The following is a 25,744-nucleotide window of genomic DNA, read 5'->3' as shown; positions in this document are numbered from 1 at the left end:
GTGTGTGTGAAGGTGGGGAGTTGGATGGGGTACAGTGTGTGTGAGGGTGGGGAGTTGGATGGCGTACAGTGTGTGTGAGGGGGTGGGGGGTTGGATGGGGTACAGTGTGTGTGAGGGGGTGGGGAGTTGGATGGGGTACAGTGTGTGTGTGAGGGTGGGGAGTTGGATGGGGTACAGTGTGTGTGAGGGTGGGGAGTTGGATGGGGTACAGTGTGTGTGAGGGTGGGGAGTTGGATGGGGTACAGTGTGTGTGAGGGGGTGGGGGGTTGGATGGGGTACAGTGTGTGTGAGGGTGGGGAGTTGGATGGGGTACAGTGTGTGTGAGGGGGTGGGGGGTTGGATGGGGTACAGTGTGTGTGAGGGTGGGGAGTTGTATGGGGTACAGTGTGTGAGGGGGTGGGGAGTTGGATGGGGTACAGTGTGTGTGAGGGGGTGGGGAGTTGGATGGGGTACAGTGTGTGTGAGGGTGGGGAGTTGGATGGGGTACAGTGTGTGTGTGAGGGTGGGGGGTTGGATGGGGTACAGTGTGTGTGAGGGTGTGGGGGGTTGGATGGGGTACAGTGTGAGTGAGGGTGGGGAGTTGGATGGGGTACAGTGTGTGTGAGGGGGTGGGGGGTTGGATGGGGTACAGTGTTTGTGAGGGTGGGGGGTTGGATGGGGTACAGTGTGTGTGAGGGGGTGGGGAGTTGGATGGGGTACAGTGTGTGTGTGAGGGTGGGGGGTTGGATGGGGTACAGTGTGTGTGTGAGGGTGGGGAGTTGGATGGGGTACAGTGTGTGTGTGAGGGGATGGGGAGTTGGATGGGGTACAGTGTGTGTGTGAGGGTGGGGGGTTGGATGGGGTACAGTGTGTGTGTGAGGGTGGTGGGTTGGATGGGGTACAGTGTGTGTGAGGGGGTGGGGATTTGGATGGGGTACAGTGTGTGTGTGAGTGGGTGGGGAGTTGGATGGGGTACAGTGTGTGTGAGGGTGGGGAGTTGAATGGGGTACATTGTGTGTGAGGGGGTGGGGAGTTGGATGGGGTACAGTGTGTGTGAGGGGGTGGGGAGTTGGATGGGGTACAGTGTGTGTGAGGGGGTGGGGAGTTGGATGGGGTATAGTGTGTGTGAGGGGGTGGGGAGTTGGATGGGGTACAGTGTGTGTGTGAGGGTGTGGGGAGTTGGATGGGGTACAGTGTGTGTGAGGGTGGGGGGTTGGATGGGGTACAGTGTGTGTGAGTGTGGGGATTTGGATGGGGTACAGTGTGTGTGTGAGGGTGGGGAGTTGGATGGGGTACAGTGTGTGTGAGGGTGGGGGGTTGGATGGGGTATAGTGTGTGTGAGGGTGGGGGGTTGGATGGGGTACAGTGTGTGTGTGAAGGTGGGGAGTTGGATGGGGTACAGTGTGTGTGAGGGTGGGGAGTTGGATGGGGTACAGTGTGTGTGAGGGGGTGGGGGGTTGGATGGGGTACAGTGTGTGTGAGGGGGTGGGGAGTTGGATGGGGTACAGTGTGTGTGTGAGGGTGGGGAGTTGGATGGGGTACAGTGTGTGTGAGGGTGGGGAGTTGGATGGGGTACAGTGTGTGTGAGGGGGTGGGGGGTTGGATGGGGTACAGTGTGTGTGAGGGTGGGGAGTTGGATGGGGTACAGTGTGTGTGAGGGGGTGGGGGGTTGGATGGGGTACAGTGTGTGTGAGGGTGGGGAGTTGTATGGGGTACAGTGTGTGAGGGGGTGGGGAGTTGGATGGGGTACAGTGTGTGTGAGGGTGGGGAGTTGGATGGGGTACAGTGTGTGTGTGAGGGTGGGGGGTTGGATGGGGTACAGTGTGTGTGAGGGTGTGGGGGGTTGGATGGGGTACAGTGTGAGTGAGGGTGGGGAGTTGGATGGGGTACAGTGTGTGTGAGGGGGTGGAGGGTTGGATGGGGTACAGTGTGTGTGAGGGTGTGGGGGGTTGGATGGGGTACAGTGTGAGTGAGGGTGGGGAGTTGGATGGGGTACAGTGTGTGTGAGGGGGTGGGGAGTTGGATGGGGTACAGTGTGTGTGAGGGTGGGGAGTTGGATGGGGTACAGTGTGTTTGAGGGTGGGGGGTTGGATGGGGTACAGTGTGTGTGAGGGGGTGGGGGGTTGGATGGGGTACAGTGTGTGTGAGGGTGGGGGTTGGATGGGGTACAGTGTGTGTGAGGGTGGGGAGTTGGATGCGGTACAATGTGTGAGGGGGTGGGGAGTTGGATGGGGTACAGTGTGTGTGAGGGTGGGGAGTTGGATGGGGTACAGTGTGTGTGAGGGTGGGGGGTTGGATGGGGTACAGTGTGTGTGAGGGGGTGGGGAGTTGGATGGGGTACAGTGTGTGTGAGGGGGTGGGGGGTTGGATGGGGTACAGTGTGTGTGAGGGTGGGGAGTTGGATGGGGTACAATGTGTGAGGGGGTGGGGGGTTGGATGGGGTACAGTGTGTGTGAGGAGGTGGGGGGTTGGATGGGGTACAGTGTGTGTGAGGGTGGGGAGTTGGATGGGGTACAGTGTGTGTGTGAGGGTGGGGAGTTGGATGGGGTACAGTGTGTGTGTGAGGGTGGGGAGTTGGATGGGGTACAGTGTGTGTGAGGGTGGGGAGTTGGATGGGGTACAGTGTGTGTGTGAGGGTGGGGAGTTGGATGGGGTACAGTGTGTGTGAGGGGGTGGGGAGTTGGATGGGGTACAGTGTGTGTGAGGGTGGGGAGTTGGATGGGGTACAGTGTGTGTGAGGGTGGGGGGTTGGATGGGGTACAGTGTGTGTGAGGGTGGGGAGTTGGATGGGGTACAGTGTGTGTGAGGGTGGGGGGTTGGATGGGGTACAGTGTGTGTGAGGGTGGGGGGTTGGATGGGGTACAGTGTGTGTGAGTGTGGGGGGTTGGATGGGGTACAGTGTGTGTGAGAGGGTGGGGAGTTGGATGGGGTACAGTGTGTGTGAGGGTGGGGGGTTGGATGGGGTACAGTGTGTGTGAGGGTGGGGGGTTGGATGGGGTACAGTGTGTGTGAGGGTGGGGGGTTGGATGGGGTACAGTGTGTGTGAGTGTGGGGGGTTGGATGGGGTACAGTGTGTGTGAGAGGGTGGGGAGTTGGATGGGGTACAGTGTGTGTGAGGGTGGGGGGTTGGATGGGGTACAGTGTGTGTGAGGGTGGGGGGTTGGATGGGGTACAATGTGTGAGGGTGGGGAGTTGGATGGGGTACAGTGTGTGTGAGGGTGGGGGGTTGGATGGGGTACAGTGTGTGTGAGGGTGGGGGGTTGGATGGGGTACAGTGTGTGTGAGGGTGGGGGGTTGGATGGGGTACAATATGTGTGAGGGTGGGGGGTTGGATGGGGTACAGTGTGTGTGAGGGTGGGGAGTTGGATGGGGTACAATGTGTTTGAGGGTGGGGGGTTGGATGGGGTACAGTGTGTGTGAGGGGGTGGGGGGTTGGATGGGGTACAGTGTGTGTGAGTGTGGGGGGTTGGATGGGGTACAGTGTGTGTGAGAGGGTGGGGAGTTGGATGGGGTACAGTGTGTGTGAGGGTGGGGGGTTGGATGGGGTACAGTGTGTGTGAGGGTGGGGGGTTGGATGGGGTACAGTGTGTGTGAGGGTGGGGGGTTGGATGGGGTACAGTGTGTGTGAGTGTGGGGGGTTGGATGGGGTACAGTGTGTGTGAGAGGGTGGGGAGTTGGATGGGGTACAGTGTGTGTGAGGGTGGGGGGTTGGATGGGGTACAGTGTGTGTGAGGGTGGGGGGTTGGATGGGGTACAGTGTGTGTGTGAGGGTGGGGGGTTGGATGGGGTACAGTGTGTGTGAGGGTGGGGGGTTGGATGGGGTACAGTGTGTGTGAGGGTGGGGAGTTGGATGGGGTACAGTGTGTGTGAGGGGGTGGGGGGTTGGATGGGGTACAGTGTGTGTGAGGGTGGGGGGTTGGATGGGGTACAGTGTGTGTGAGGGTGGGGAGTTGGATGGGGTACAGTGTGTGTGAGGGTGGGGAGTTGGATGGGGTACAGTGTGTGTGAGGGTGGGGGGTTGGATGGGGTACAGTGTGTGTGAGGGTGGGGGGTTGGATGGGGTACAATATGTGTGAGGGTGGGGGGTTGGATGGGGTACAGTGTGTGTGAGGGTGGGGAGTTGGATGGGGTACAGTGTGTGTGAGGGTGGGGGGTTGGATGGGGTACAATATGTGTGAGGGTGGGGAGTTGGATGGGGTACAATGTGTGTGAGGGTGGGGGGTTGGATGGGGTACAGTGTGTGTGAGGGTGGGGAGTTGGATGGGGTACAATGTGTGTGAGGGTGGGGGGTTGGATGGGGTACAGTGTGTGTGAGGGTGGGGAGTTGGATGGGGTACAGTGTGTGTGAGGGTGGGGGGTTGGATGGGGTACAATATGTGTGAGGGTGGGGAGTTGGATGGGGTACAATGTGTGTGAGGGTGGGGGGTTGGATGGTATACAGATCGCCCCGTGTCCCACCTTTATTTTCCCGTTCTGTCTCCAGGCAGGAAGCACTTCCTTTGATGCCGTGATTGGCCATATAGTGAGTGTCAGCGAGGGTTGCCCTGTGGGTGCTGGAGGTGGTAATCCCTGCACCACTACACCACTACCCAGAGCTCAGCCGCTTGGTGCCTTCGGCACTCTTAAATAAAGCGACCCACTCGAAGGCAACATGATGTCGTTGTGTGTGAGAGGCAGATGATTGTACCTCTGTATCCTTAAAGGGGAATGTATTGCTGTGTTTACTGTCAGTGATTTTACACACAGGCACATCACACATGCAGCTCATGATCCACCGCTCAGCCCAGTTTTTCAAGGTTCCGCTGTATTACAGAGCCACATTGGGAGGTGTCAGCTTTAATCTAGCTTACCTCCCCAGGCAGGGCTTCGGGTGAGAGACGCTTACTTCACTGAGATCCTAAATACTGCGAAAGTTGACTGATCATAGTCTTGTAATTGGCTCTTATTTGACTGTTGAAAGCTTCCGTGAAAGTTTCAGTTGTTCATTTGTGGGTTCTAGTGCCCTGGCCAAAAGGGGGCACTTGATTTTATGTTCTACCAAAATAGTTGCAATTGTCTGTGGGTTAGGGAGGGGCAGCTTGGGGATTTGCCCTGCCTCCTTGCTCCTGCTCCATCAGCAGTTTTCCCCAGTTGGAAATGGGATCCGTGCAGGAAGACACATCAAAGGTATAACATGGAGAAAGGCCGGCCAACAACTCGTCCCTGTCAACGTGAACATTGTGCAAACCACATTTACCTGCCCTGTTCCTCTATCTCTTGCTCCACTTCTCATATCTCTGTGTGTGCAGACCTTTCTCCAGCCCTGTGTTCTCAATCACTCACTGTAGACCCGTGGTACATTTACATAAACACAGCAGGGAGAAAGGAATAATGAATGAAAGAAAGGAAAGATTTGCATTAATATAGCGCCTTTCGCGACCACCGAACGTCTCAATGCGCTTTACAGCTAAAGAAGTATTCTTGGAGTGCAGTCACTGTTGTAATGTGGGAAACGCAGCAGCCAATGTGTGCATAGCAAGCTCCCACACACAGTGATGTGATAATGACCAGATAATCGTTTTTTGTGATGTGGGTTGGGGGATAAATATTGGCCCCAGGACACCGGGGATAACTCCCCTGTTCTTCTTCGAAATAGTACCATGGGATCTTTTACATCCACCTGAGAGAGCCTTGGTTTAACGTCTCATCCAAAATAGAAGGATATGCTGATAGGGATGAAGAAGATGGGAGGAGACTCATAGTATGCCTGAATGGCCTGTAATACTGGAACCAGTCTGCTTCGATCTACCCTGTCTCAAACCTCCATCTTTTGAATTTATCGCCTGGTAATTGACATTGCCCTAACAAAAAAAGGCCCCAGCCTTAAATTGGATCGCACTGTGCCTATTTTTCAGACATAAAACAGGCAGCTGAGGCTTCAGTATGACAGGATATGCGGAGCTCTAACCAACGAGAGTAACCAGTATAACCCGGGGAAATGGGGCTGTTGGGGGACTGAAGGAAGGCAGAAAATCCATTGAAATTTATTGAAATTGCTTTCAAGTCTATCGCTTTCCGGATGAAATCCACGTCTTAACAGCATGAGCTACTGCCCTTACCAAGCAGGGTTTAGGTGAATGAAACAGTGCAGAACTACTAAAACATTTATATGGCAAAAGTAAACAAAATAACCCAATCATTACTCCGGTAGAATGGGCGTGTAATTGGCAAAAGAACTTCAATATGGATTAAGTGTGAGGTGGTGTATTTCGATACGAAGAATAAGGAAGCCACATAAGAAAAGTGTAAATGGAGTCGCTGAACAAAGGGATCTGGGAGTACAGATACACAAATCACTACAAGTAACAAGGCAGGTTAATAAGGCCATAAAAAAGCAAAGCAAGCACCAGGGTTCATTTCCAGAGGGATAAAATTGAAAAGCAGAGACTTGAGTCAACCCTTGGTTAGATGGCACTTGGAGCACTGTGCACACCTGGTATCCATATTACAATAAGGATATAGTGGCACTGGAGAACATGCAGAAAAAGGTTTACAGGGATGGTACCAGAACTAAGCTAGCAGGAAAGGCTGAACTGGCCGGGGCTCTTTTCTCTGCAAATCAGAAGACCAAGGGGTGACCTGATAGAGGGCTTTAAAATGATGAAAGGGTAGATGTAGAGAAGATGTGTCCACGTGTGGGGGAGACTAGAACTAGGGGTCACAAATGTGAGACAGTCACTGATAAATACAGTCGGGCATTCAGAAGAAACTTATTTACCCAGAGAGTGGTGAGAATGTGGAACTCGCTGCCACAGGGAGTGGTTGAGGCGAATAGTATCGATGTATTTAAGGGGAGGCTAGATAAACACATGGGGTGGAAAGGAATAGAGGGATATGGCGATAAGGTGAGATGGAGAGGGGTGGGAGGGAGCTGGTGTGGAACATAAACCCCGGCACGGAGCGGTGGGGCCGGAGGGCCTGTGTCTGTGCTGTACATTCGATGTAATATGCTGGCAGCTTGGTTATTAAATATTCCAATATAGCAGAAATAATCTTCTGAAGAGCACTGGCAACGTATTCAGTTGACAGTAAATGAAAATGTCGTGGGCTTCATGGGGGTATAGGGTTAAGTTTCCATTCACGACTTATGTCGTTATTTATACCTGAACGTGAACCCAGGAGTTAGAATGTCCACAAGGGTCTGTCCTTTCCATTCGCACTCTCACAAACATATTTAACATTTCCACTGCATTTCAATGAAGGTCAAAGGTCGCGCCTGTTGTCCCTGACAAACAATTAGCATGACTCGAATTTTCCCCACGCCTGGCAACACATTGTTTACTTGACCGAACTTTCCAGCAACATACCAACGCTGTACTTTTATTGTCCTTGAGAAAGTGGAAAAAGCAGTTTATCATTTGGAAACCATTTCCATGTTATTTCAAATTTTACTTCATCCTCTTGACATGATGTAATGCAAGCTGGGAGAGAAATTCCAAATTCATTACTTTAGCTAATGTGCCAACTTCAGCCAGGTGGTGGGAGTTAGTGAGTGCCCCACTAATGACTGTAAAGCAGAGGTGCAGCCTTGTATGTATAGTTGGGAAAGGGAGGGGAGCGTGGGGGCCGATTGTGGGATTTGAAATACAGCGAGGGGAAAGAGCGAAGCCTATTCTATGACAACCGTAGTTGTGCAGGATGTGCTACCCTCCTTCTCCTCGGTGGCTCTGTTTTGCTGCTGAAGCCCTCATCCATGCCTTTCTTACCTCCAGACTTGACTATTCCTGACCAGCCTCCAACATTCTACCCTGCGTAAACTCGAGGTGATCCAAAACTCGGCAGCCCGTGTCCTAACTCACACGGAGTCCTGTTCACCCATTACCCCCTGTGCTCGCTGACTGACATTGGCTCCCGGTTAAGCATTTCAAAATTCTCATCCTTGTTTTCAAATCCCTCCATGGCCCTCGCCCCTCCCTATCTCTGTAACCTCCTCCAGCCTCACAACCCCCCAAGATGTCTACACTCCTCTAATTTTGCCCTCCTGAGCATCCCTGATTATAATCACTCCACCATCGGTGGCCGTGCCTTCTGTTGCCTGGGCCCCAAGCTCTGGAACTCCCTCCCTAAACCTCTCCATCTCTCTACCTCTCTTTCCTCCTTTAAGACGCTCCTTAAAACCTACCTCTCTGACCCTCACCTGCGCTAATGTGGCTCGGTGTCAAATTTTATTTGATAACACTGCTGTAAAGCACCTTGGGACGTTTTACTTCGTTAAAGGCGCGATATAAATACAGGTTGTTGTTGTTGCATTTCTATAGCATCTTTCATGACCACCGGATGTTCCAAAGTGCTTTACAGCCAATTAAATACTTTTGTAGTGTAGTCACTGTTGTAATGTGGGAAACGCGGCAGCCAATTTGCGCACAGCAAGCTCCCACACACAGCGATGTGATAATGACCCAGATAATCTGTTTTAGTGATGTTGGTTGAGGGATAAATATTGGCCCCAGGACACTGGGGATAACTCCACGCTTGTCTTCCAATAGTGCCCTGGGAACTTTTACATCCACCTGAGAGAGCAGACGGGACATCGGTTTAACGTCTCATCCAAAAGACTGTTTCATCCAAAGTCCTGTTATTTCTCAGACTCCATTAGAATGCCATTCTGAAAAGGGTACATTAACCCCTTATAGACTTACTCTATTTTTATTGTTGGTCCAGCATTTACCTGTGTCTTGCTCCTTCTATCAATAATTTCACCGGCAAATAAAGGAGACCGAGTGGATTAGCCAGTATGCACTGACTTCCAGAAGAAACATGAGAAACGGGAGGGGGAGCATTGTGGGGCAACCTATGTCATCTCCAGGAAATGTCAAACTACAATTAGAGATCCTTAACCCTGACAATGTACTCCGGCAAAGCTTTGGGATTAGAGGGGACGACAAAAGTATTGGAGTAAAGCACAAACAGGAACAGGCTTTTTCTCCAGAAGTGTGCTGTATTGCACTGGAGAAATACCACCAACGATGCCTCCGCAAGATCCTATAAATCCCCTGGGAGGACAGACGCACCAACGTTAGCGTCCTCGACCAGGCCAACATCCCCAGCATTGAAGCACTGACCACACTCGATCAGCTCCGCTGGGCAGGCCACATTGTTCACATGCCTGACACGAGGGGGTGAAATGTACCCGGGGGGGTGAAATGTACCCGGGGGGATGAAAAGTACCCAGGGGGGGGGGGGGGGGTGAAATGTACCCGGGGGGGGGGGGGGTGAAATGTACCTGGGGGGGTGGGGGGGTGAAATGTACCCGGGGGGGTGGGGCGTTGAAATGTACCCGTGGGGGGTGAAATGTACCTGGGGGGGTGGGGTGAAATGTACCCGGGGGGGGGGGGGTGAAATGTACCCGGGGGGGTGGGGGGTGAAATGTATCCGGGGGGGGGGGGGGGGGTGAAATGTATCCGGGGGGGGGGGGTGAAATGTACCTGGGGGGGGTGGGGGGGTGAAATGTACCCGGGGGGGTGGGGCGTTGAAATGTACCCGTGGGGGGTGAAATGTACCTGGGGGGGTGGGGGGGTGAAATGTACCCGGGGGGGTGGGGGGTTGAAATGTACCCGTGGGGGGTGAAATGTACCTGGGGGGGTGGGGGGGTGAAATGTACCCAGGGGGTGGGGGGTGAAATGTACCCGTGGGGGGTGAAATGTACCTGGGGGGGTGGGGGGGTGAAATGTACCCAGGGGGTGGGGGGTGAAATGTACCCGTGGGGGGTGAAATGTACCTGGGGGGGTGGGGGGGTGAAATGTACCCGGGGGGGGTGGGGGGTTGAAATGTACCCGGGGGGGGTGAAATGTACCCGGGGGGGGGGTGAAATGTACCCAGGGGGTGGGGGGTGAAATGTACCCGGGGGGGGTGGGGGGTGAACTGTACCCGGGGGGGGGGGGGTGAAATGTACCCAGGGGGGAGGAGGTGGTGAAATGTACCCGGGGGTGGGGGGTGAAATGTACCCGGGGGGGGGGGGGTGAAATGTACCCAGGGGGGGTGGGGGGTGAAATGTACCCAGGGGGAGTGGGGGGTGAAATGTACCCGGGGGGGGGTGAAATGTACCCTGGGGGGGGTGAAATGTACCCGGGGGGGGGGGGGTGAAATGTACCCGGGGGGTGGGGGTGAAATGTACCCGGGGGGGTGGGGGGTGAAATGTACCCGGGGGGTGAAATGTACCCTGGGGGGGGGTGAAATGTACCCGGGGGGTGAAATGTACCCTGGGGGGGGGTGAAATGTACCCGGGGGGGGGGGGGGGGGGCGGGCACATATTCACTGAACTGTGCTGCTTGATGCTGCATTTTGTGAGGAATGAATCGAGGGAAAGGTACGTGTCTCACTCTCGCTGCCTCCGGGGATACCCACTTCGTACTGAAATGTTGTCGTTTTGGTAGCAGCTTAGCTGCCTAATATATGTCAAGCAGATTTGCTTTCCAGCCCAGGGGTGGCACGGGAAGGGAGGAAGCGACGGCTATCTCTCCGACTGTAATAGCTAAGGACAGAAGATCGAGAATTGCAGCAATCTGTGCAGGACAGCACGGATTGTGATGTGCTGATGTGAGGCTGATGTCAGTCATCTGGCAGACAGTCCTTATCTAGAAGTGCAGTAAAGCATTGACCTCCAGCCCCACAGACTCACCACTGCCATAAAGGGGAGGCTGCACCAATGATCATGTCTGGAATTCGTGTAAATTCTTCAACTGAGGCCATGAAACGATTCCTTTTGCTGAACCACCAGAGTCCCAGCTTAAACAGGCTGAGTCATCAGACCAGCTAAATTCATCCACATGCCTGATTTCCTCTCCAAATACAGGGAGTGAACTTGCTCAACCTTTCTGGCACACATACCATGCAGCAACAAATGGGGAACCATCTTTGCAAGGAATTTTGGGTGGATGTCTGATTTTCACCTTGGAACGGTTTCCCCGAAGTGGCCTTGCTGTTCTGGAATCCTCCTGCTGCTGTGCTGCATGTGCAGGGAGGGAAGGAATGGGTGAACAGCACCCCCTTGGGCTGATGGAGACAGATAGCGGGGTGGATCGTGCGTCTGTGGTGCTTCACAGAGATGCTGGGATGATGGTAGGTGCTGAGTCACTAAGCTGGTGTTGGCAAGGTGCGGCCCACCTCCCAGGGTTAGAGCCGAGAACCTTCCCACCATTTCCATGGTCTTCCCCTCGAAGGGGCTGAGGAGCAACTTGTCCTGCCAGGAAATAAAATGGGTCAGTCTAACCTAACCCACCTGGCGGCAAACTGAGACGATCAGATCAGTCGTCTCCTCCATTATTCAACAGCGCGAGGCAGCGGCTTAAAGTCGCTGACGAAATAAAGACTGGTCTTTGAAGTGGATATACTGTTTCGGAGGGAGCTGCGAAGGTGTTTTTTTTATTACATATTCCTGGTTATTATGTGTCACCTCAACACAGCACAGCATAGCTCCTCTCTGTCAGCAGGACCTTGACTTGAGTTCATGGCAAAGGGAACGTTGCAATAGTGTTCAATCATCTTAAAGTGATGGATTTGTGAAGGGTAAGTCATGTCTAACAAACCGAGTTGCATTTTTTGAAGATGTAACTGACGTGGTAGATAAGGGATTGTCTGTGGAGGTTATTTATACCGGCTTCCAGAAGACATTCGATAAAGTTCCACATAAGAGACTGTTCACAAAAACGAGAGCGCATGGAATTGGAGGCAATCTGTTGCCCTGGCTGCGGAATTGGTTAGTGAGTTGGGAGGCAGGGATAATGGGATTGAACTCCAATGGGCAGGATGTGACTGTGGTGCCCCCCCCCGGGGTCAATACTGGGGCTTCACCTTTTCACTATCATTATCAATGACTTGGATGAAAGAAAGAAAGACTTGCATTTATATAGCATCTTTCACACCCTCAGGATGTCCCAAAGCGCTTTAAAGCCACTGAAGTACTTTTGAAGCCAATTTGTGCACATCAAGCTCCCACAAACAGCAATGTGATAATGACCAGATAATCTGTTTTTGTGATGTTGATTGAGGGATAAATATTGGCCTGGACACCAGGGATAACTCCCCTGCTCTTCTTCCAATAGAGCCATGGGATTTTTTACATCCACCTGAGAGAGCAGACGAGGCCTCGGTTTCACGTCTCATCCGAATGACGGCACCTCCGACAGTGCAGCACTCCCTCAGCACTGCACTGCGAGTGTCAGCCTAGATTTTTGTGTTCAAGTCCCTCGAGTGGGACTTGAACCCACAACTTTCTGCTTCGGGCAAAAGTGCTGCCCATTGAGCCGCAGCTGACATAGTAAGAAGTGAAAGAGAGCCGTATATCTAAGTTTGATCACGCTAGGAAGTTAGGAGGCACAGTAAGTTGTGTAGAAGTGAGCAGAAAGTTGCAAAGGGGCATTGATCGATTCAGTGAGTGCGTAAACTGAGGCAGAGGGAGTTCAGTGTGGGGCAGTGTGAGCTTTGAGCCTAAGAAAGATGGATGAGAGTATTGTGTAAATGGTGAGAGACGAGGAACTGTGGGTGAGCAGCGAGATTTCGGGTCCAAGTTCACAAATCACTAAAAGCCCGTGCACAGATACAAAATACCGGGAAAGTCTGGTGGAATGTGGACCTTTGTCTCAGGGGCTGGAATACAGCGGAGAGGAAGTGATGTCACAGCTGGACAGAGCTCCGCTCAGACCCCCTGTGGTCACTGGGTTCAGTTCTGGGCCCCGCCCCTCAGGGAGGGTCGATTGGCCTTGGAGGGGGCAGGGCAGGTTCCCCAGAATGTTACCGGGGTAAAAGGGTTACATTATGAGGGCAGGTTGTACAGACTGGGCGAGTAGATGCTGTAAGGTAGATCGGGAGAAACTATTTCATCTGGTGGGGGGAGTCCAGAACAAGGGGGCGTCACCTTAAAATTAGAGCCAGGACATTCAGGGTGATGTCAGGAAGTAGTTCATCACACAAAGGGTGCTGGGAATCTGGCACTCTCTCCCCAAAAGTTGTACAGGCTGGGGGTCAATTGCAGTGTCTACACTGTCCCATCAAACACTCCCAGGACAGGTACAGCACGGGGCTAGATACGGAGTAAAACGCCCTCTACACTGTCCCATCAAACACTCCCAGGGCAGGTACAGCACGGGGCTAGATACAGAGTAAAACGCACTCTACACTGTCCCATCAAACACTCCCAGGGCAGGTACAGCACAGGGTTAGATACAGAGTAAAGCTCCCTCTACAGTGTCCCATCAAACACTCCCAGGGCAGGTACAGCACGGGTTAGATACAGAGTAAAGCTCCCTCTACACTGTCCCATCAAACACTCCCAGGGTAGGTACAGGATGGGCTTAGATACAGAGTAAAGCTTCCTCTACACTGTCCCATCAAACACTTTCAGGGCAGGTACAGTACAGGCTTAGATACAGAGTAAAGCTCCCTCTACATTGTCCCATCAAACACTCCCAGGGCAGGTACAGCACGGGTTAGATACAGAGTAAAGCTCCGTCTACACTGTCCCATCAAACGCTCCCAGGGCAGGTACAGTACGGGCTTAGATACAGAGTAAAGCTCCCTCTACACTGTCCCATCAAACACTTTCAGGGCAGGTGAGGCCTCACCTGGAATATTGTGTACAGTTTTGGTCTCCTAATCTGAGGAAGGACGTTCTTGCTATTGAGGGAGTGCAGCGAAGGTTCACCAGACTGATTCCAGGGATGGCTGGACTGACATATGAGGAGAGACTGAATCAACTGGGCCTTTATTCACTGGAGTTTAGAAGGATGAGAGGGGATCTCATAGAAACGTATAAGATTCTGATGGGACTGGACAGGTTAGATGCGGGAAGAATGTTCCCGATGTTGGGGAAGTCCAGAACCAGGGGACATAATCTTAGGATAAGGGGTAAGCCATTTAGGACTGAGATGAGGAGAAACTTCCTCACTCAGAGAGTTGTTAACCTGTGGAATTCCCTGTCGCAGAGAGTTGTTGAGGCCAGTTCATTGGATATATTCAAGAGGGAGTTAGATATGGCTCTTACGGCTAAAGGGATCAAGGGGTATGGAGAGAAAGCAGGAAAGGGGTACTGAGGGAATGATCAGCCAAGATCTTATTGAATGGTGGTGCAGGCTCGAAGGGCCGAATGGCCTACTCCTGCACCTATTTTCTATGTTTCTACGTTTCTATGTTACAGCACGGGTTAGATACAGAGTGAAGCTTCCTCAACACGGTCCCATCAAACACTCCCAGGGCAGGTACAGGGGGTTAGATACAGAGTAAAGCTCCTTCTACACTGTCCCATCAAACTCTCCCAGGGCAGGTACAGCACGGGGTTAGATACAGAGTAAAGCTGCCTCTACACTGTCCCATCACACACTCCCAGGGCAGGTACAGCACGGGGTTAGATACAGAGTAAAGCTGCCTCTACACTGTCCCATCAAACACTCCCAGGGCAGGTACAGCACGGGTTAGATACAGAGTGAAGCTCCCTCAACACGGTCCCATCAAACACTCCCAGGGCAAGTGCAGCACGGGGTTCGATACAGAGTAAAGCTCCTTCTACACTGTCCCATCAAACTCTCCCAGGGCAGGTACAGCACGGGGTTAGATACAGAGTAAAGCTGCCTCTACACTGTCCCATCACATACTCCCAGGGCAGGTACAGCACGGGGTTAGATACAGAGTAAAGCTCCTTCTACACTGTCCCATCAAACACTCCCAGGGCAGGTACAGCACGGGGTTAGATACAGAGAAAAGCTGCCCTGTCGAACACTCCTAATATGCTGCTATATTTGCGTCACTTATTTAGTCTCCGTCAGCTCTTCCCCATGAACAGTCAGAGATGACAAGTTGCCTCCGGCACTCTGGGTCAACAGTGAAATCACAGAACAATCTCCCACAACTAATTAGCTGCCCTTCACGGAGCCAGGGACACCCTCTGACACTCGAGAGAGACAGGGTGATTGTCTCCAGTTACTTAATAGCTCAGCTTTCAATCAGGGCAGAGTTTTAAGATCCGAGGTCTGGCTTAATTATGTTAGACCTCACGGAGCTTGTACAATCGATCGGACCTGACCATTTCCCACTCAGCATTCATTTGTCCCGATATTTTACAGTCAGAAGCACTGAGAGAAATAGCAGAGTGCTCGAGTATTGAGACAGTATTCACAGCTTTATCACAGTGTGTGAGACCTTGTACTTTTGCGACCTGTTGATTGTGACCCGGGAGAGAAGCTGGGATTCACTGAGGCAGCTTGTCGCCACAAAAACCCAGTAACTAATAAATCTTCCTCAGGGACGCACCCTACAAGGTTCAGCTCCTTTATATTTAAGGGTCAGCTGTGGCTCAGTGGGCAGCACTCTCGCCTTGGAGTCAGAAGGTTGTGGGTTCAAATCCCACTCCAGGGACTTGAGCACAATAATCTAGGCTGACACTGCAGTGCAGTGCTGAGGGAGCGCCGCACTGTCGGAGGGGCTGTCTTTCAGATAAGAACATAAGAAATAGGAGCATGAGTAGACCATTCGGCCCCTCGAGCCCGCTCCACCATTCAATAAGATCATGGCTGATCTTCGACCTCAACTCCACTTTCCTGCACTGTCCCCATATCTCTCGATTCACTTAATATCCAAAAATCTATTGATCTGTGTCTTGAACATACTCAAAGACTGAGCCTCCACAGCCCTCTGGGGCAGAGAATTCCAAAGATTCACCACCCTCTGAGTGAAGAAATTCCTCCTCATCTCAGTCCTAAATGGCCGACCCCTTATCCTGAGACTGTGTCCCCTGGTTCTAGACTCCCCAGCCCGGGGGAAGCATCTACCCTGTAACAATGTTGTATGTTTCAATGAGATCACCTCTCATTCTTCTAAACTCCAGGGACTATAGGCCTAGTCTGCTCAATCTCTCCTCATAGGACAATCCCCCCCCATCCCAGGAATCAATCTAGTGAACCTTCGCTGCACTCCCTCTATGGCAAGTATATTCTTCCTTAGGTAAGGAGACCCAAACTGTACACAATACTCCAGATGTGGTCTCACCAGGGTCCTATATAATTGCAGTAAGACATCTTTACTCAAATCCTCCTGTAATAAAGGCCAACATACCATTTGCTTTAACCACTTGCTGTACCTGTATGTTAACTTTCAGTGATTGATGTACAAGGTCACCCAGGTCCCTCTGAACACCAACATTTTTCAATCTCTCACCAATTAAAAATACCCTGCTTTTCTATTTTCCCGACCAAGGTGGATAACTTCACATTTCTCCACATTATATTCCATTTACCATGTTCTTGTCCACTCACTCAGCCTGTCTATATCCCCTTGAAGCCTCTTTGCATCCTCCTCACAACTTACATTCCCACCTGGCTTTGTATCATCAGCAAACGTGGATATCTTACATTTGGTCCCCTCATCCAAATCATTGCTACAGATTGTGAATGATACAGATGAGACATTAAACTCTCAGGTGGATGTAAAAGATCCCATGGCATTGTTTCGAAGAAGAGCATGGGAGTTCTCCCCGGTGTTCTGGGGCCGATATATATCCCTCAACCAACATCACTAAAGCAGATTATCTGCTCATTATCACATTGCTGTGTGTGGGAGCTTGCTGTGCACAAGTTGGCTGCCACATTCTGGGGCCGATATATATCCCTCAACCAACATCACTAAAGCAGATTATCTGCTCATTATCACATTGCTGTGTGTGGGAGCTTGCTGTGCACAAGTTGGCTGCCACGTTTCCCACATTACAACAGTGACCACACTCCAAAAGTACGTCAGTAGCTGTGAAGCACTTTGGGACGTCCTGAGGTTGTGAAAGGTGCTAGTTAAATGCAAGTCCTTCTTTTTTTATTTAGCTTGGCTCCCAGCTTTGTGACGCTCGTGCATCATGATTTGGGGGGGTGGGGTGGGGGTCGGGGAGGGGGGAAGCGGGAGTCACAAAGGCCACGAGCTTCGCTATAAAAGCATCTGTAACATTGCTGCGGATTGAGTTTGGACTGTAGGAAGAGTTAGTCTGTGGGAGCTGGTGAAGGGGCATCACTTTCTGCTATGTGAGCTAGGTCGGTGTCAGTGTAAAAGCACCTTTCGACCTGACAGTGAGCCCGCGCACAATCCCAATCATGGGCCATCCCGACCTGCAAGAGGACACCACCGCAGGTCAGGAGTATAAAAGAGCATGCCACTACAACTTCTAGTGCAAGATGCTCCAAGTGTGTGACGGCTTCGAGGTGGGCGACTGGGTGACGTCATCAAAACCCAGGTCGCTGTTTGGAGCGTGGGCAGGAACATCAGTGGGGCCCGGGTACAGTGGAGGAGCGGGAAGGTTGTGGCGGACTTGCGACGAGTGATCGGGGCGGAGGAGCGATGCGGGATCGTGGCTGAGATTTGGTGGGTGATCGTGACGGAGGTTCGGCAAATGTTTGTGGCGGAGGGGCGGTGAGAGTTTGTGGCGGAGGTGCGGCGGGAGACCGTGACGGTTGACCGCAGCGAGAGATCGTGGCGGAGGAGCGGCAAATGTTTGTGGCGGAGGTGCAGCGAATGAGGGTTCGGGGTCCAGAAGAGCCAATATGTGTGCGCACTCGGCCCGTGCAGCAGAGCAGGTCTCCAGGTGTCCTGGTTAACCCTTGCCACTGGACCAAGACCGAGCTCGGTCAAGCCCGTGTGGTGGCTGGTGTACAACGGTCACCCCACGTTAAAAAAATCCACCCACAGGCACATTCCACCCTTCAACATGTAGTTTGGGATCTGGAATATTAGGTCCTTCATTGAAACATCTGTGAACCCGTGGAAGCAAGTCATCCTCGTTCGAGGGACCGCCTATGATGATGATAAATACCAATCACCAGGAGCAACCAACTGCGCCCCTCCGCATAATCTGCAGCTTCCTCTCCTGACAGCTCTGCTCTTTCACAGGGCAGGGCCGCAAGGGTGCCAGCTGCCCCCTGGTATCCTGCCCAGGTGCCCATCCATCCTGCGTGAGACCAAGCAGTGGGTGGCAGTGGGCGACTCGAACGCGGGGCTGGGGATTGGGGGGGGGGGGGCGCGGCTTGGGGGGAGGGTGGATGTTCCCTTTATACTGCGCGCAGCGTTCCAAGGATCACGCAAGACGGTGAGACGGCTTTTTAATTGAAGAAAAAAAGTCCATTTAGAAAACATAGAAACATAGAAAATAGGTGCAGGAGTAGGCCATTCGGCCCTTCTAGCCTGCACCGCCATTCAATGAGTTCATGGCTGAACATTCAACTTCAGTACCCCATTCCTGCTTTCTCACCATACCCCTCGATCCCCCGAGTAGTAAGGACCTCATCTAACTCCTTTATTGAATGGGCCGCGCAGCCCAAAAATAAATGAGGGGGAACATTAGGGGCACTGGCTCAGGGGACGTCAGAACCAAGCTTCCTGCTCTCTCCATACACACACACACACACACACATGGGCATTTTCTTGCAGCAGTCACTGGATGGTGATCACGAGTGGGAATCCTGGCTGATTTCTCCCGCCCCGCCCCACCCCAGACCTAGTGCACTGCAGCGTCCCTTCACATGCCTCGGGTAACAGCAAGGAGTCTCTCGGGGATGTCCATTGCTGTCCAGTTATTACACAGATATCAGCTGTGGCTCAGTGGGTAGCACACTCTCCTCTGAGTTAGAAGGTTGTGGGTTCATAGTCCCACTCCAGGGACTTGAGCACATAAATCCAGGCTGACACTCCAGTGCACTGTCGGAGGGGCAGTACTGAGGGAGCGCCGCACTGTCAGAGGGGCAGTACTGAGGGAGTGCCGCACTGTTAGAGGGGCAGTACTGAGGGAGCGGCGCACTGTCGGAGGGGCAGTACTGAGAGAGTGTCGCACTGTCAGAGGGGCAGTACTGAGGGAGTGCCGCACTGTCAGAGGGGCAGTACTGAGGGAGCGGCGCACTGTCGGAGGGGCAGTACTGAGGGAGTGCCGCACTGTCGGAGGGGCAGTACTGAGGGAGCGCCGCACTGTCAGAGGGGCAGTACTGAGGGACTGCCGCACTGTCAGAGGGGCAGTACTGAGGGAGTGCCGCACTGTCAGAGGGGCAGTACTGAGGGAGCGGCGCACTGTCGGAGGGGCAGTACTGAGGGAGTGCCGCACTGTCGGAGGGGCAGTACTGAGGGAGCGCCGCACTGTCAGAGGGGCAGTACTGAGGGAGTGCCGCACTGTCAGAGGGGCAGTACTGAGGGAGTGCCGCACTGTCAGAGGGGCAGTACTGAGGGAGCGGCGCACTGTCGGAGGTGCGTCTTTTGGGCGAGATGTTAAACCGAGGTCCCGTCTGCCCTCACAGGTGGACGTAAAAGATCCCACGGCATTATTTGGAAGAAGAGCAGAGGAGTTATCCTCGGTGTCCTGGGCCAATATTTATCCCTCAATCAACATCACAAAAACAGATTATCTGGTCATTATCACATTGCTGTGTGTGGGAGCTTGCTGTGCATAAATTGGCTGCTGTGTTTCCCACATTACAACAGTGACTACACTTCAAAAGTACTTCATTGGTTATAAAGCGCTTTGAGACATCCGGTGGTCGTGACAGGCGCTATAGAAATGCCAGTTTTTCTTTATGTCTCTGGGGAGATACAGAGGGACGAGGACATTGCCCATGCAGGGTGTGGAAGTGTATCACAAGGTGGGGCGATGCACTCATACCATTCTACTACATCTTCCTCAATGAGAGACCTTGATCACTCAGCTCTTATCAGGTCTGAAGCAATCTGGATATCAAATCCCAATTCTTTCCTGACCCTGCTGCCTGGAACAGTTCCATATTCGGCTGCACAAAGAATGGGTTGAGGTATTTCAGCTTAGTATCACTGCCTCCCAATCAGAAATGTAGCAGACAAACTGCCCCCTAGTATCTGCTCGTCATAAAAGATGGTAAACTAAATTAACCCTCATCCCTTATCTTTAACAAGCAGAGTAAATACGCTTTACACTGAGCCGCTGCCTGACTGCTGTTCCACTCTGATCTTTCGCAGTAATTTATTGAAAGCATTCTTTGTTGATAAGTGTAGCTCAGACTTGCTCTGGAAGATTAAGAGAGTATGCATTTGTTTTAACTTCTTTGAGGAGAAGGGGCAGTCTGTGTCTCTGGGACTGCGGATTGAACAGTCCAGGTTCTAGGCCTGCTCCCATGGGCTCTTTCTACTGTCAGGATCGCAATGGAAAGTGAGGGACAATTGGGGCAGTGAGCCCGACTGCTCCCTCACAGCCCGAACTGGGATGTCCCAGCCCCACCCTCACTGGGAGCATTGCCGGCCTTGGCTTCTCCTCAAGCTGCACTCAAATGGGAAGGTGGGGGGGGCCAGGTCACTACACTCTTTGTCTCCTGTCCGCCCGATTAACCACTGCTTCGAAGTGCCGCCATAGGGAGAAGTCAGTAAAGGACTGCAGCTCCACCCAACGGAGCAAGAGGGCTTGTTCCTTCCAATGCCCTGTTTCTGATCTGGGCGTTTCTGCCCCTTTGTGGGCCCTCGCCGCCTCTTGTGGTGCTGTGCCGTGGGCATGGGCCCAGATTCTCGGCCCTCGCACTGGAGGGCTCCCTCTCACAGGCGGGAGAGCCGCTGGGCACACACCGTGTACACGGCATGAACCAGGGCCCAGGAGAACGGTTGGGTCCGCAGGGGCGAGCGGCAGGCCTGGATTGTCAGAACTCTGTCAGGCAGAGCACAATCCCAGCATGAGTGTCAGCAAACTGTGGGGCATCACAGTGGATCATGACGTTTAAGCTGCCCCAAGTCCAGCAGGAATCACCATAGCAACCAGTTACAAGACGCTTGGTTGTCTTCCCCCTCCCTTATGAAAAGGAAATTTTCTGGAATTCTTTGAGGATGTAACGAACAGGGTGGATAAGGGGGAACCAGTGGATGTGGCGTATTTGGACTTCCAAAGGCATTTGATAAGGTGCCACATAAAAGGTTACTGCACAAGATAAAAGTTCACAGTGTTGGGGGTAATATATTAGCATGGATTGAGGATTGGCTAACTAACAGAAAACAGAGAGTAGCGATAAATGGGTAATTTTTCGGTTGACAAAAAGTGACTAGCGGGATGCCGCAGAGATCAGTGTTGGGACCTCAACTATTTACAATCTATATTAATGACTTGGATGAAGGGATCGAGTGTAATGTAGCCAAGTTTTCTGATGATACAAAGATGGGTGGGAAAGCAAATTGTGAGGAGGACACAAAAAATCTGCGAAGGGATATAGACAGGCTAAGTGAGTGGGCAAAAATTTGGCAGATAGAGTATAATGTGGGAAAATGTGAGGTCATGCACTTTGGCAGAAAAAATAGAAAAGCAAATTATAATTTAAATGGAGAAAAATTGCAAAGTGCTGCAGTGCAGAGGGACCTGGGGGTCCTTGTGCATGAAACACAAAAAGTTAGTATGCAGGTACAGCAAGTAATCAGGAAGGCCAATGGAATGTTGGCCTTTATTGCAAGGGGGATAGAGTATAAAAGCAGAGAAGTCCTGCTACAACTGTACAGGGTATTGGTGAGACCACACCTGGAGTACTGCGCACAGTTTTGGTCTCTGTATTTACAAAAGGATATACTTGCTTGGGAGGCAATTCAGAGAAGGTTCACTCGGTTGATTCCGGGATGAGGAGGTTGACATATGAGGAAAAGTTGAGTAGGTTGGGCCTCTACTCATTGGAATTCAGAAGAATGAGAGGTGATCTTATCGAAACGTATAAGATTATGAGGCAGCTTGACAAGGTGGATGCAGAGAGGATGTTTCCACTGATAGGGGAGACTAGAACTAGAGGACATGATCTTAGAATAAGGGGCCACCCATTTAAAACTGAGATGAGGGGAAATTTCTTCTCTCAGAGGGTTATAAATCTGTGGAATTCGCTGCCTCAGAGAGCTGTGGAACCTGGGACATTGAATAAATTTAAGGCGGAGATAGAGAGATATTTGAGCGATAAGGGAGTAAAGGGTTATGGGGAGCGGGCGGGGAAGTGGAGCTGAGTCCATGATCAGATCAGCCATGACCGTATTAAATGGCGGAGCAGGTTCGAGGGGCCGAATGGCCGACTCCTGTTTCTCATGTTATTATGTAACCCGGGAACTGCCAGCTCCATTGCCGTCACCCCATATGTAGACTAGCAGAGGACAGCTGATTCAGCACAGACCAGGAATTGAAGTCGGGTCCTTCTCTCTGTACACAGGAGGCCGTTGGAGAGCTGTTTCATTTGGGGGCCCCGCCCCTCAGGGAGGGTCGATTGGCCTTGGAGGGGGCAGGGCAGGTTCACCAGAATGTTACCGGGTGTAAAAGGGTTACATTATGAGGGCAGGTTGTACAGACTGGGCTGGTATTCCCTTGAATATACAACAACAACAACTCATATTTATATAGCGCCTTTAACGTAGTAAAACGTCCCAAAGCGTTTCACAGGAGTGTTACAAGATTTAAAAAAATTGACACTAAACCGCATGAGGTGAAATTAGCAGAGTTGACCAAAAGCTCGGTCAAAGAGGTAAGTTTTAAGGAATGTCTTGAAGGAAGAAAGAGAGGCGGAGAGGTTTAGGGAGGGAGTTCCAGAGCTTGGGGCCCAGGCAGCTGAAGGCACGGCCACCAATGGTGGAGCGATTATAATCAGGGATTTTCAGGAGGGCAGAATTAGAGGAGTGCAGACATCTCGGGGGGTTGTGGGGCTGGAGGAGATTACAGAGATAGGGAGGGGCGAGGGTCATGGAGGGATTTGATAACAAGAATGAGAGTGTTGAAATACAACTGATTAAGGGGTGATCTTATCGCGGTGTTTACAATGATTGAAGGATTTGATGGGGTAGATACAGAGAAACTATTCCCTCTGGTGGGGGGGGGGGGGGGGAGTCCAGAACAAGGGGACAGAACCTTAAAATTAGAGCCAGGTTGTTAATGATTGAAATGATGAAAGCACCTTGATCACACAAAGGGAAGTGGAACTCTGAAGCTCTCCCCCTCCTCAAAATGCCGCTGAGGCTGGGGGTCAGTTGGAGCTTTCAAGACTGAGATTGATAGATTTCTGATAGGTACGGATAACAAGGAATATGGAACCAAGGTGGGTAGATGGAGTTCAGACACAGATCAGCCATGATCTCATTAAATGGGCAGAACAGGCTTGAGGGGCTGAATGGCCCCCTCCTGTGCCGATGTTCCTTTTTAGGATCAAACTAGCTGTCTTTCCAAACACAACAAGATGATGCAAATAATTAGTATTGGCTGTGATCAGTCTACATTTCCGATCTATGGCCTTCGAGGCTTGTGAGCTAAGCTCAACAACAACAACAACTGGCATTTATATAGCACCTTGAACATAGTAAAACGTCAAAAGGTGCTTCACAGGAGCGATTATCAAACCAAATTTTACACCAAGTCACATGAGATATTAGGACAGGTGACCAAAAGCTGGGTCAACGACAGAGATTTTAAGGAGCATCTCAAAGGAGGAAAGAGAGGTAGAGAGGCGGTGAGGTTTAGGGAGGGAGTTCCAGAGCCAAGAGCCCAGATAGCTGAAGGCACAGCCAGCGATGGTGGAGCGATTAAAACCGGTATGCTCAGGAGGGAAGAATGGGATGAGCGCAGAGATATCAGAGGGTTGTGGGGCTGGAGGAGGTTACAGAAATAGGGAGGGTGTAGGGGTTGGAGGAGGTTACGGAGATAGGGAGGAATGTATCTGCTTGAGGGGGGTTACAGAGCTAGGTAGGGGTGTCGGGGCTGAAGGAGGTTACTGAGATAGGGAGGGTTGTAGGGGCTGGAGGAGGTTACTCAGTTAGGGAGGGTGTAGGGCTGGAGGAGGTTACAAAGATAGGGAGGGGTGTAGGACGGGAGGGAGTTACAGAAATAGGGAGGGGTGTGGGGCTGGAGGGGATTACAGAGGTAGGGAGGGTTGCAGGGGCTAGAGGAGGTAACAGAGATAGGGAGGGGTGTGGGGCTGGAGGAGGTTACAGACATCGGGAGGGTTGTAGGGGCTGGAGGAGGTTACTCATTTGGGAGGGTGTAGGGCTGGAGGAGGTTACAGAGATAGGGAGGGGTGTAGGACGGGAGGGAGTTACAGAAATAGGGAGGTGTGTGGGGCTGGAGGGGATTACAGAGGTAGGAAAAATTGCAGAGGCTGAAGGAGGTGACAGAAATAGGGAGGGGTGTGGGGCTGGAGGAGGTAACAGAGATAGGGAGGGGTGTAGGGGCTGGAGGGTGTTCCAGAGATATCGGAGAGTTGTGGGACTGGAGGTGGTTACAGAGATAGGGAGGGGTGTAGGGGCTGAAGGAGGTTACAGAGGTAGGGAGGGTTTAGGGCTGGAGAAGGTTACAGAGATATCAGAGGGCTGTGGAACTGGGGGAAGTTAGAGTGATAGGGGGAGATTAGAGAGATAGGAAGAGGTGTCGGGCTGGAGGAGGTTACAGAGATAGGGAGGAATGTAGGGCTGCAGGAGGTTACAGAGATAGGGAGGGTGTAGGGGCTGGAGGAGATTACAGAGATAGGGAGGGTGTAGGGGCTGGAGGAGATTACAGAGATTGGGAGGGTGTAGGGGCTGGAGGAGATTACAGAGATAGGGAGGGTGTAGGGGCTGGAGGAGAATACAGAGATAGGGAGGGGTGTAGGGCTGGAGGAGATTGCAGAGATAGAGAGGGTGTGGGAGCTGGAGGAGATTACAAAGATAGGGAGGGTGTGGGGGCTGGAGGAGATTACAGAGATAGAGAGGGTGTGGGGGCTGGAGGAGATTACAGAGATAGGGAGGGTGTAGGGGTTCGAAGAGGTTACAGAGATAGGTAGGGTTGTAGGGCTGGAGGATGTTACAGAGATAGGGAGGGGTGTAGGCGCTGGAGGAGGTGACAGAGATAGGGAGGGGTCTAGGAGCTGGAGGAGTACACAGAGATAGGGAGGGGCATAGGCCTGGAGGGGCTTATAGAGATCGGGAGGGGTGTCGGGCTGGAGGAGGTTACAGAGATAGGGAGGGAGTCGGCGTTGGAGGAGATTGCAGAGATAGGGAGGGTGTCGGGGCCGGAGGAGGTTACAGAGATAGGGAGGAATGTCGGGCTGGAGGAGGTTACAGAGCTAGGGAAGGTGTTGGGGCTGGAGGAGATTACAGAGATAGGGAGGGTGTAGGGGTTGGAGGAGGTTGCAGAGATAGTGAGGGTTCTGGAGCTGGAGAAGGTTACAGAGATAGGGAGGGGTATAGGAACTGGTTGAGGTTACAGAGATAGGGAGGGGTGTAGAGACTGGAGGACGTTACAGAGATAGGAAGAAGTGTAGGGCTGGAGGTGGTTACAGAGATAGGAAGGAGTGTAGGGTTTAGAGGAGGTTACAGAGATAAGGAGGGGTGTAGGGGCTGGAGGAGGTGACAGAGATAGGGAGGGGTGTAGGAGCTGGAGGAGGTTACTAAGATAGGGAGGGGTGTAGAAACTGGAGGAGGTTACAGAGATAGGGAGTGGTGTAGGGGCTGGAGGAGGTTGCTGAGATACGGAGGATTGTAGGGCTGGAGGAGGTTACAGAGATAGGGAGGGGTCTAGGGCCTGCAGGAGGATACAGAGATAGGGAGGGGTGTAGGCGCTGGAGGAGGTTACTGAGATCGCGAGGGGTGTAGGGGTGGAAGAGGTTACAGATATCGGGAGGGTAGTGGGGCTGGAGGAGGTTACAGAGATAGGGAGGGCTTCGGGGTTGGTGGATATTATAGAGATAGGGAAGGTTGTAGGGGCTGGAGGAGGTTACAGAGATAGGGAGGGTGTAGGGGTTGGATGTAGATGCCGAGATAGGGAGGGTTGTGGGGCTGGAGG

This window comes from Pristiophorus japonicus, chromosome X, assembly GCF_044704955.1.
Source record: "Pristiophorus japonicus isolate sPriJap1 chromosome X, sPriJap1.hap1, whole genome shotgun sequence".
Classification (NCBI taxonomy): domain Eukaryota; kingdom Metazoa; phylum Chordata; class Chondrichthyes; family Pristiophoridae; genus Pristiophorus; species Pristiophorus japonicus.
Note: the sequence above shows the minus strand (reverse complement) of the source record.